The sequence below is a fragment of the Sciurus vulgaris genome (assembly GCF_902686455.1).
Source record: "Sciurus vulgaris genome assembly, chromosome: 3".
NCBI lineage: Eukaryota > Metazoa > Chordata > Mammalia > Rodentia > Sciuridae > Sciurus > Sciurus vulgaris.
In genome coordinates this window covers 94,939,625-94,951,876 of record NC_136463.1, presented here as the reverse complement: position 1 = coordinate 94,951,876, position 12,252 = coordinate 94,939,625, and the positions used below count along the sequence as shown (strand labels likewise).

Sequence of the window (12,252 nt, the reverse complement as noted above, 5' to 3'; positions counted from 1 at the left end):
CAGCTTCTAAAGCTTTTCATTCCTTTCAATGTGTCCAACTATATGGTTTACATAATAGCAGTTTCCCACTATAATAAACATGTTTCCAAATTATTTGAATATGATGGTGAATGTATAGGTATAAAAATGAAAATTTAATTTGCTTTCTTTTAGGTTTTTTTGGAATGCATTTTTTCATGGTCCTTTGAGTCACACATTTGAGAAGGAAAACAAAAACACAAGGTGATTTATTTATCAAATAAATATCTCAGGAAATTAATGAATAAAATCATCCTCGATGATGTTTTACACATACTGCAGGCACAAAAAGTTTTAAAAAATATATTAGGTGTTCTTTTTGGATTATGGCTTAGATAAAATCTTATATTTTTACTTACTGAACTGGCTTATCTTTCATTGTGGATAAAACTGACTTACTGTCAAATTCAAACAATTTGTAGCTGTGTGGAGAGAGGAGGTTGGTACAATTGACTTAGCACAAGTAATCAGGGCCTGGACTAGGAGGATGTCACGGAGGATGAAGAAGAAGCAAGAGAGGTTTTCTTCCTTATTCTTATCCCCAAATTGTGCTGCACTTGCACTGCACACAAAAAATAATTATGCACATACTAAAATGGGAAATTTCCAGCAATTGCTATGGTTTATAATAAACATGAGAAATGTTATAAGAATCCATTCTGAATTTTGAATAATTATCTTTACTGTTGGTCATTAATATTGAGGTCCCCTACCCAATGTTGCATTACATTGTAACCTAGTACAATATGTTAGTGCTAAGATGGGGCTTTGGGGAAGTGTTTAATTCATGATGACAAAGCCCTCATGGGATTAGTAAACATATAAGATAGATTAAAGTGACCTGTCTTGACTGCTTTCACCCTGTGAGGATGCAACAAGCCACTGACCATGGATAAAGGGCTTTAGTGGACACCAAATCTACTGGTGCCCTAATCTTGGGCCTCCCAGCACCCAGAACTTTGAGAAATAAATACCTTTTATTTATAAATAACTCAATCTAAGATATTTTGTTACAGTAGCTCAAATGATTGACATCTACCTATTGATTTATCTATGTATATTTTATATCATATTTATGTATATTCCTAGCTTGTCTGTATAGAAGTTGGAGAAGTAATCAGATATATGGAATCTGGATTTAATTTGTTTTATAAGATCTTTTAAAGTGGTACTTTTCAGGGCTTTCCAAATAATTGCACAATTTAACTTGGAAAATCTCTTCAAGTATCTTTTGAAAGGTTCACTGGAAAAGAGAAATTAAGCTCATTCTACTGATATTTTAAATTTTGTTTATACCAGTTAGCATCTTATTGGTACTCTATTTTATTCATAAATGCTAATTATAATCTTAAGCTATAACTAATTTTCAAATGTTTTCAATATGTATGTAAACTTTCAATGATGTCTTTAGAGATATAGTTAGGGTATATCATCTTTAAGATGCTACTACAGCAGCTGGGGATGTAGCTCAGTGGCAGGACACTTGACTCACATGAGCAAGGACCGAGGTTCAAACTTCAGTACCTGAAAAAAAAAGAAGATCGTATAGTGACTTGTATTGCTTCCTTCAGTAGGCTGGAGTTCACAAACATGATTTGGATATCTTTAAAGTATGTATTTTTTTTAGTGAGTTTTGGTTTTCATAGGTAATAAATGTATTGAAATTATTATTTTTTGCTTATGTATTTTGTGGAATAATATAAAGTCAGAAAGTACATTTATAGCAGCTGAGTAAACATTTCAGAAGTTCCTTGCTCAAGACAATTTAGGGCAACTCATATAAGATATTTACTGGTGTGAATAGCTGATAATTTACTAGAGTCTTTTATATCACTTAGAAATTTGAAGATTAAACAGCGAAGACATTTACACCTTTATTAAAATGGAAATAAATACCAAGGCTTCCTTTTGGAATCAAAGTTTCAAAGATATTGTAACAATTTCTTAAAAAAATAGGAAAGTCATATAACATGGTTAAGGTATTGAGGTTAGTATGAAGCTGGATGTGGTGGAACTCACCTGTAATCTCAGTGATTCAGGAGGCTGAGGCAGGAGGATCACAAGTTCAAGGTCAAACTCAGCAACTTAGCTAGGCCCTAAGCAACTTAGTGAAACCCTGACTCAAAATAAAAAATAAAAAATGCCAGAGATGTGGTTCAGAGGTAAAGTGCCTCTGGGTTCAATACCTCTTAACAAAACAAACAAAAAAACAAAAAAACAAACAAACAAAAAAAAAAAAAAACAGAGAGAAAGAGAGAGAGAGAGGGAGGGAGAGAGGTGTGATAAATTTGTTGGGTTTAGCAAAGATTATGATTTTGTAAATTCTTAATACTAAATTCCAAGCTTTTTTTTTTTTCTTTAGTAAATGGAATAGTGATGAAAACAAAGCATAAGAGGAAAATAAATATACAAAAGGCACTGAGGCACTGTCTGGGTATGGAAAAGTTAAAAGTGCTATCTGTTGGAAATGTAAGTTAGTGAAAACTATCAAAGCTTAAAAAGCTTGACCCACTTGTTACACTTCTGAAAATGTGTTCTATAGGTATATTTTCTAGATACTCACAGATATATAAGGATTCTGTTGAAACACTGCCTGCAATTATTTTTTTTTAAATAAATAAGCTTAAACAAACAACAACAGGGTACTTGTAAAATAAAATATAATATATCCCTGTGATGGAACACTATGTGGTCATAAAAGACAGTAATACAATAACAACAGTAATGACCTTAGAACATTAATCATCATTAGTTATGCTCATGCTATATGTATTAAAGGAACTAGCATGGTACAGTTTGGAGGATTGTACTCTGGAAGCTCACTGACCATGTTAAAATAACATTCTCATAACTTCTGAATTCTGTGAGTCTCAGTTTCCTCTTCCACAGTGGGTTTAACTATAATCAATTGTATAAGTAGAGAGAAGATTAAATATGAAATCTTCTCAGTATATTCTCAATAAGTATTAGCTATTATTATTGGTAACAATCTCTTGTTATCTTTACATTTACAATGTACTGAGGTAGCAGGATTATCACCATTTTAATGTATGAAAGATGAAGTTGGGTATCACAAGGTCACACCATTGGTAAGCAACTTAAATGACTGATATATTCATCCTTTCAACAGTATTTATCAAGAGCTTACTTATATCCTGTGGTCATGGGGAATATGGCAGTGAACTAAACCTAAAAATTCTTTTGACTCCTGGAGCTCATATTTTGGTAGAAAGGGTATACAATAAACACATATACAACGTCAAGGAGAGAAGGATATACACTTTGAAGATAAGTGAAGGAGGGTCAGTGGCTAAAGAGAGATGGGTGATTATGTGTCTAAAAAGAACAGGGGACTATGTGTAAAAGGGTGTTTGTTGGCAAATGAGAAGTGATCTGCACAAGGGATGATGTAAATCATGTTGATGGAGAAAGGATCTCCAGAGCCTAGTGAACATGAGTAAAGCCCAGTGTGAGAATGTGCTCAGCCTGGTAAGAACTAGAACTGCATGAGTCCACAGTCTGAAGGCGAGTTGGAAAGAAATCTAAGAGACAAATAATCAAGTGAAAGAGCGGGGTTTAAAAAGTATGGTTCATGCCATTTTTGTTGTAATTAACTTGCTATGTTAAAATCTATCCCTACATTTATATTTCATTGATTGCAAACATTTTTGGATGGACAGTGCCGATTATGTTATTGCCCTTGAAATTCCTGACATCTGTGGCTTCAGTTGCTGACATCCTGCTGTATGTCGCCCAGATACTTGCCCTTGTCACTGCTCCTGGGCTGCTCCAGGTGATGTCTCACAACTCACTTGTAGTCTTTTCAAATTCAATTGATCTCCCTCATCTGCTATTCTCACAAATGCTACTCATCTCAGGCATTTGACAAATGTCTTTTAATATTTTGGACAAGCTGTGTTTAATTTCCTAGTATCGATAGGGACATATCTCTACCACTTTATGTTGTTTTTTTTTTGTTTTGTTTTTTGTTTTTATAAGGGTCACCATGTGTAAGCTACTAGGGTCCCTGAGCTTAGGTGATACTGACCTTTTTGTTTTGTAAGCAGTGCTTTCTTGTACATGGTATCTACCTATTCAGTCACATTGGCTGAATTTGGGATATATTCAAATGACAGCCACCATAATATCCTAAATTTATCTCAGTTGTTGAATCCTGATGGCCACACTTGTCTCCTTCTCCCAGCATGTGTGGAGTCCTGCCTACTATTTACCTTCTGCTACTCTCTTTCAAGTTCTTTGAGTTTGTCTTTAAAATCCTAAATTGCACAGAATTTTATTCTCAGCAAGCTCATAAACAGCATGAAAATCAGAGAAAAATATCTCCATAAATATATTATATGGTTGAACTATACATCTGAATATTTTTGTGATCAAAATTCTTCATAAGCCTGGTATGGTGGTGCATGCCTGTAATCCAAGTGATTTGGGAGGCTGAGGCAGGAGGATTGTGAGTTCAAACCCAGACTCAACAATTTAGTGAGGCCCTAAGCAACTCAGGAAACCCTGTCTCTAAATAAAATACAAAATTTAAAAAGGGCTGGGAATGTAGCTCAGTGATTAAGCACCCCTGGGTTCAATTGCTGGTTCCCCCGTCAAAAAAAAAAAAAAAAAAAAAAAAAAAAACTTCATAAATCTATTTTCCTTTTGTATCACCAACTGAATTTCCCTAAAATTATGCAAAAATTCTATAGCATCTTACAGTATGCATTGAAATTGACAAATGCATTAACAAATAGGAAAAGGCTTTACTGAGGAACTTGGAACCTGTTTTAGTCAGCTTTTTCAGTGCTGTGACTGAAAGACCTGACCAGAACAACTGTAGGGGAGGAAAGCTTTCTTTGGGGCTTATAATTTCAGAGGTCTCAGTCCATGGACAGCAGGTTCCATTCCTTGGGGGTTGAATTCTGGCTGACCATCATGGCAGAGTGTGTGGCAGAGGGAAGTAGCTCACATATTGATCAGAAAGCAAAGAGAGACTCCATGCTCCAGATACAAAATATATTTTCCATAGCTATGCCCCCAATGAACCACTTCCTCTACCACACCCCACCTGCTTCCAGTTACCACTCAGTTAATTACATTGGGAATTAATTCACTGATTAGGTTAAGGTTATAACCCAATCATTTCTTGTCTAAAACTTCTTGCATTGTCTCACACATGAGCTTTTGGGGGACATCTCACATCCAAACCATAATAGCACCCAAAATTCTTAAAGACATAGGCCTTCTGATTCTCAATATCAACACACAGTCCTCAGAGCAGGGTTCTGTACAGAATATATATGTCTACTTTGTAGGACAGGGATGCCTTCATTCCATTTCCCTCCCTCCTGATAAAGCAATTGGCAAATAATCTGCTGAATGAGGTACCAAGCATCATGAATGGAGGCACCAAAGCTTTGCAGGAGTTGCTGGTAAGGAGTAATTGTGGCTCCTCCTGAACAGGGAGAAAAGGCTGTTAGTCCTAAGAGGAACTCAATCATGATGCCTCCTGTTTTTCTGGAATATAGCGTAAGTGGGTGGGAAGATAGGGCTTCCAAATTGCTTAGTGTTCAGGCAACGGAGCATGAGTTTCCAGGGTGATTTTCCAACAGATCTGCCTGTCTCGCCAGTTTTCTTGAGTTTCTGTGATGGCTCAGCAGTCTTCTCTTCTATAAATAGTCCAAAAGATTAAATGGAATAAAATCAGCAGACAAGTATGTCTGAATAATTTGTTTCTGGAATAGAAGTTTTTAACCTTTCAGTAATTGTGACTGTCATTAAAAATCTGATGAAAACTTTAGATACAGTCCTTGAATAGGAGTTTGGGCAAATTTAACAAGTGTACCACATTGTGCAATTTGGGGGGAGGCATTCACAAGGCAGTCTACATAGGAACTCGAACATGTGAGAAATAAAAAGTTCAGTGGTTCATTTTCAAAATATAGTACTAAGCCTTAATTGGGACATAAGATCCAATTGTAGCCATTTTAACTATAGCCCTTCCCTTTGCCCACCCCAGTTTTAAAATTAGCCAATCTTGTAGATTATACCTTGTAGTTCCTCCTATCAGGGCAAGGGGCAGCACTACATTAGGGATAAAAGCAGGTGGACTATTGCCCAAGTGTGCTTGTTTGCTGGATTTTCATTGGTAACATGCCCTCTGCAGAAGTGAAGTTTACTTTGCCAAGCTACTTCCAAGCACATTTTTTCCTTGCAGCATCCTGGTATTTCTAACAGTTTTGGCACCTGACATAAGGCTCCATACATCACCTAGGGAGTCACGGGGATTCCCTTCTTAGAGGAGACTGTCCTGCTGCCTCCTTGCAGCAGCTTGTAGTGGAAGAGGAAACCTGCGATCCCTGAGGCTGACAACCAACCCCAAATCAAGAGTGTATTGGCAACGCTGGGAAAGGGCCTTTAGAAAACACCACCATGACCAGGTAACACTGAGCATGGAACAAGGTAGGAAAGTCTAGTCTCAGGAAAGAATTACTTCCTTACTGGTTGGGATATCCTGGAGGTTATGTGTATGTGTGTGACTGAGACATGGGTGCACAAAAAAGCCCCAAAAGAGGAGGGTTGAAATTCTATTTAGAAACACAAGAGCACACCCAGGAAAGCAGGGTGGGCGTGTGTGCAAAAAAGAAAAATCCCCCATAAGGAGGATTGAGCAAATGGGGGACCTAGAGTATACAGGAAACCTCCTATAAGCAGAGGGGTGTTGAGTACACAGGGGAAAACTTAATTGCAGGCACCTACAAGAAAATGGAAAATAAAAATTCTAGGCCTATGGACAGGGAAGGACAATGGAAAGATCCCAATGTGCAAGATTTTTTTTCCTTTGAAAAGTCTTAAGGAGAGAAAACAAATAATGGTGATGGTGGCAGTAAATTTGCCTCCATGGAGGACAAGTGGCCACCAGAACCTTGAATTTCCGAGTCCACCATGGATGACAGGCTCTATTCTTAAGGTTCCCCATTGCTCAGACCCTTTTCATGTCTGAGTCATACTGTAAAAATCTGTGACAGGCTCTGTTTTGACTTTTAAAGGGTTAAATCTGATAGTTCTTTTGCCTCCTACCTGTGGGAATTTAATACCTATTAAAGAGTTATAAGATCTTTGTTTCCAGTCTGTTTTATGTATATATGTACATACTTGTGTATTATATTTCAAATCTATACATGTGCTTGTATCTATATCATGTACCTAATATCAAAACTGGCTTATAAATAAATGATTAAACAAATTTAATGAACTTAATGAATGGGTCTAAATGGCTTTCAGTTCATGGGACTTAAATAAAAAATTAACAAATGGATAAATCTAAATTGGCAAGAGTAAAGATGCCTTTGACACTGCTAATACACACATCTTTCTAGGTTGCCAGACAATCAGTATTGGTTTCTATAAAATGTTTAAAGTGCAATATCCATTACTTTGAAGGATTTTTCTTCAGCAGGAATAACTTACTTAAAGTGTGAACCAGACTTGTTTGATACCTTGGTTTTCATGGATAATCTAAGTCAGCAATGGGTAAATAGGTTTAGCATGAATGGGATTAATATTCACAAATGTGTTTGTTAGAGGAGATGTCTGATTAATTTGCAAAGTTAAAACACTAAAACATCGACTAAGTATACATTCATGTACTCTTGGCTTCTTGGATGCCAGAAGGTAATGTATATTTGGATCTGCTTCTTGGATGCCAGAAGGTAATGTATATTTGGATCTGCTAAATGTCTTTTTTACATTATAATAAAAAAGGGCTTAAGAGTGCTTGTTTATGGATCTTGACCTAAAAGCAAGTTTACTAAGAGTTAAAATTCTAACAGGTGTAACATGTGTACAAAAAGTTTTAGCTAAGTTTTGATTATACTACTATAAAAAGAATAAAGTATTTCATCTTATTAAAAAGGAGTAAGATTTGTTTGAATGAGAAAAGATGAAGTTCCTATGATTTACGGGGGAGTCTAACAGAGGTGTTTATTTTATTTTTTTCCACTTGAGAATACTAACCTTGGACTTATGACTTTTGTACAAAGGCATTGATCAGAGTCCCTGCTGAACAGATATTAAGAAAAGTGTTGGGGCTAATGGTTGAAGTCTATGGTGTACAGGCTTTGGGAGGGTAACAAGGCCAATGGCTTGGCCCATGACTTTCTAATTGACTATGCCCTTTTAGTCCTTGAGTCTGAATTTTTCTGTGACCTCCATTTGGATCCACCTCTACTTCTATTTTTCCAAAGCTCTGGGACAAATGAGTTCACTGGAATGTTTAACCTCACTGAGTGGCCTTTACATTTGGAAAAATACCTCAATTGGGGCCCATTGCCCTGAGTGCCTGATGATTAACTATCCTAACTTATTTAGGAGGTGAAAGTATCCAGTTACACAGGATATAGCAATGGGTTCCAGCACTATTGATTATAAGCTGGGAACAAAAATGGTCTTCCCTTTTAAGATTTGACAGTATGCTCCATTTGATCAGGGGACACTTCTGGGTGGAGCACTGCTTATTAAAACACACGGGCCTCCCGGAATCCCCATGTATGCACACATCTATGTCTTTGTCATGCTGATTTCTGTAATGGAGAGGTCCCTAAAAGTCTCTGTATGGTCAATGTGGTCTTCAGTTGACATAGTGTCTTAAACGTAAGAAAAAAAAATATTAATGGACAGAGGGGGAATACTGACATAAACCCTTCAGAACTAGTTGATTGTGTTTGTGGTATATAAGGCTTGGGAGGAACAGAAACAAAGTCCAAGCTATGGTTTCTTGGTTACCTGTGTGACAGATGGGAAGGGCCTCCTCCTTGAATATCAATATGCCTACTGTATGAAAAGGGCTCAAAGGGAGCTTCTGGGTAGAACTGACAACAGGAAACTCAAAGTTGATGGAATTATGATAATGATAAGGGATATAGGTCAGGCTCAACAACATCCTGTGCTCCTACCCCGTAAATGCAATGTGGAGTGGGGAGAATAAGGCAATGTTTTTTGTTTGTTCATTTGTTTGTTTGTTGGTATATGCCCCAGATTGTCCAATCCCTCTCCTCAGATAAATAGTTTCCTTTTCCTCCTGGCAAAAGGAAACAAAGTCTGCTCTGCTAGAGGTCTCTGAAAAGTGAATAAAGCTATTTTGCCAAGGGGACCTTGAGAAAGGTGATTAATGTTATCTTTTGTTTGGTTTTGTTTTTTGGTGCTTTGAGTCTTTTTCTGCCCTTGGAGTCCCCTGCTCTTGGAGGCTCCTTTCAGTCACAGAGCGTCTAGCTTAGAGAGCAGTAGCAGTGGTGATAGCTGGCTCAGCTAGCTAATGGTTTGGCCCATTTCACATTGAGGATGAGGTGATTGTAGTGGAAGTTAGACACCCTGGCGATGGCATGTGCAGAACCCTGTGGGTGGAGGAAGCTTATGAAAAGAAAGCTCTGGGACTGGCCAGTGGTCTTGTCCTTAGCCAGGTAGATGCAAGAGATGGAGCCAAAGGGCCTAAAATGTTCCTGCATTCTCATGTGTATCCTCAGATAGGTTGGTGACACAGATGGTAGCATTGGCATTGGCTCTGTGGTTGGACTGCAAGGACTCCCCATGGCTGCTGGCCCCTCCTGTAAGCTTGGTGGCACATACTTCCTGGTCTTGTTCTGGGTGGCCTGCACTAGCTCCAGTTCTCCTGGCCAGTGGACAGGCCTAACTGTTCTGCTAGCTCCTTCTGCATGGGCCTCTGTGTGTTCTTGTATGGGCAGTGGTCACCCTTGCTGATGTGACAGGACACTATCTTCTGACCCTTGAGCTTGTTCACTGGGTTCTCTTCCTCCTGGTGCTTCAAGTCCTCTTTGCTAGTGATGAATGTCATGGAGACATAGTCACTGACTGTGATGGTGGCCACATTGGGACCTGGTGGGTTAAATCTGAGTTCCCAAACTTCTTCCACTTCTTCCTCCATGCAGCAGCCTTCAAGGCCTTTGGGGTCTCCATCTGAAGGTGCAGACAATCTTGAACTTCTTGCCATCTTCATGTATCTTGTATTCAGTCGCTGTCTTTCTGTGTGCATTGATAACCTCCTTAGGAGGTGGCAGTGGAGCTCTTTGCAGTCGCTCAGGTTCTGGACTGGTGTCACTAGTGGCCAGAGGGATGCCCTTGAGGAGCTCACTGGTGACACATTTGTCATTCTCTCCCTCCCCTTGCAGCTGGTCAGCCCAGTTCAACTCCAAATCAGTCTTCAGTCTGCATCACTAAGTCTTCTCCACACAACCCAAGTCCCAGCTAGAGGGCAGAAGTGCTAATTAATGCTGTCTTAACCAAGATTTTGCCTAAAGATATATCCCTTAAGAGAAATTAATATATTCTTAAGAGAGAGGGATCTACTCTCTTCTGAACAAATTATTAAAACAAGAATTGAGTGAGCTTTGCCAGACACCCCCAAATACACGTGACTAAAGATATATATTCATCTAAAAGCTTAGCGGGAGCACTTTGCCAAATTGGTATTCTCTAAGCTAAAGTGGTCTGTAGTGGTAATCTCCTCCTGATTTATATAGAAAGAGCAAATTTAATTGGGGATTTATGTATGTCATTTAACGTTCTGTAACTGAATAAAGGTAACCTGTTATCAATAAGATATATATAGAATTTTGTACTTTTTACACTGAGATGGAAATGTAAATTTATTTTTTGAAAGATAATAAGGAAAGCCTAATTTGCTTAAAGGTTGACCTTGTCAAACATGGAAGCAGTCTGCCACTTTTCCACAAAATGAAAGTTAGGAGCTCTTTTAGTTTTTGTTTTATTCATGTTTCAGATGTAAAGTTGTATAGTGTATAGTGTTGTTTCTCAAGAGCTCCACCTTACCTGGTGTAAGACTCTGTGTCTCACTCAACTCCATGTTAGGATAGATGCAAAGTAGGCTAGATTTAAATTCATTTAATGTTATGTTCAAAGGTTAGATTTTTTTTTTTTAGTTGTAGATGAATATAGTACCTTCATTTTATTATTTTTTTTTAATGTGGTGCTGAGAATCGAACCCAGTGCCTCACACATGCTAGGTGAGCACTCTACCACTGAGCCACAACCCTAGCCCAAGGATAGATTTTTTTGTAAAGATTGTTGTGATCTCAAAATAAACGGGATATAATACATAACTAAATAAAGTTTTACGATTATAAAAATCATGTTTTTTGGTTCATAGCTATTATACAAACTTCTTATACAAATTTTTATTTATTTTTATATATCTTTATACAAATTTTTGCTCTCATTAATTTCATTTTGTATTTTCCTTGTAAAAAGCATAACTGTTGTTTAGTAATGTTTCACAGAACCACTGCTTCTGGTAGAACAACCTGAGTTAATTTGAGACAATAAACCATCACCTATAAGACAGGATATAAAGATGAATTTCAATAGTAATACTGACCCCACTTAAATGGAAGGCATAACTATAAAATTAGAGACATTGAAATTAAAAACCAGTACTCCTATGTCAAGATTAGTGAGACTGATCTGAATATCTAAAACCAAAACTTAGAGACCAAAGTTAAGCAACTAAAAGGGTCAAGGAAATAGCAGCCAACATTTTGGTCCTTGCCCTCTAAGGTCCACCAGGACCCTGGGAATGACAGGACCTCTCTAATGAACCTTCAACTCTCATGAGTCACCTGACTTCCCAATCTGGGGTATTGAGAGGACCCTAGAGTACAGGAAGCCAATCAGTGCACATTCTGCAAAGAGAAGGGTCATGGAGAGGGAAATGTCCCTAAAGTTTCCAAGGGAAGCCACAGGTGGTCGGCAAGACCCTGGTATTTCTAACGCATATAAAAAATGCATTATAAACCTACCAAACCAAATATTTCATAGACTTATAGAGTCTTGTGCTCTCTCTCTCTCTCTCTTTTGGTTAATTCTTAGCTTAGTTTGTTATTTATTCTTCAATTGACATAACTTATAATATTGTCTCCTATTGCTTTGAAGATATTACAAAGAAAGAGCAAATGTCTTTACAAGTGTTTTATACAATGGGCATAAGATTAAAAATATCATTGGTAAGGATTAATTACAGTTTTTCACTGTCTAAATAGTACATATTCAAATTTTACAAATCATTCTTGAAATGCAACTCATTGTAGTTGTAGTTCTATTTCATAAATTTTACTTTATCACACTGAAAGGGAACATGAATCTTCCCTCTTACATTGTGAGCTCACAGTGACGTATGTCAAGGAAAGTTATTAAAGATGT

General features: G+C 37.5%; 1 pseudogene across 1 annotated transcript; it reads right to left on the bottom strand.

The window, feature by feature from the left end:
- Window positions 1-9,323: 9,323 nt before the first annotated feature.
- LOC306658147 (eukaryotic translation initiation factor 3 subunit G-like) lies at window positions 9,324-10,900 on the bottom strand (annotated as a pseudogene). Its single transcript has 2 exons — window positions 10,862-10,900; window positions 9,324-10,223 (listed from the first exon to the last, which is right to left on the bottom strand). The product of its transcript is annotated as a eukaryotic translation initiation factor 3 subunit G-like (transcript).
- Window positions 10,901-12,252: the final 1,352 nt, after the last annotated feature.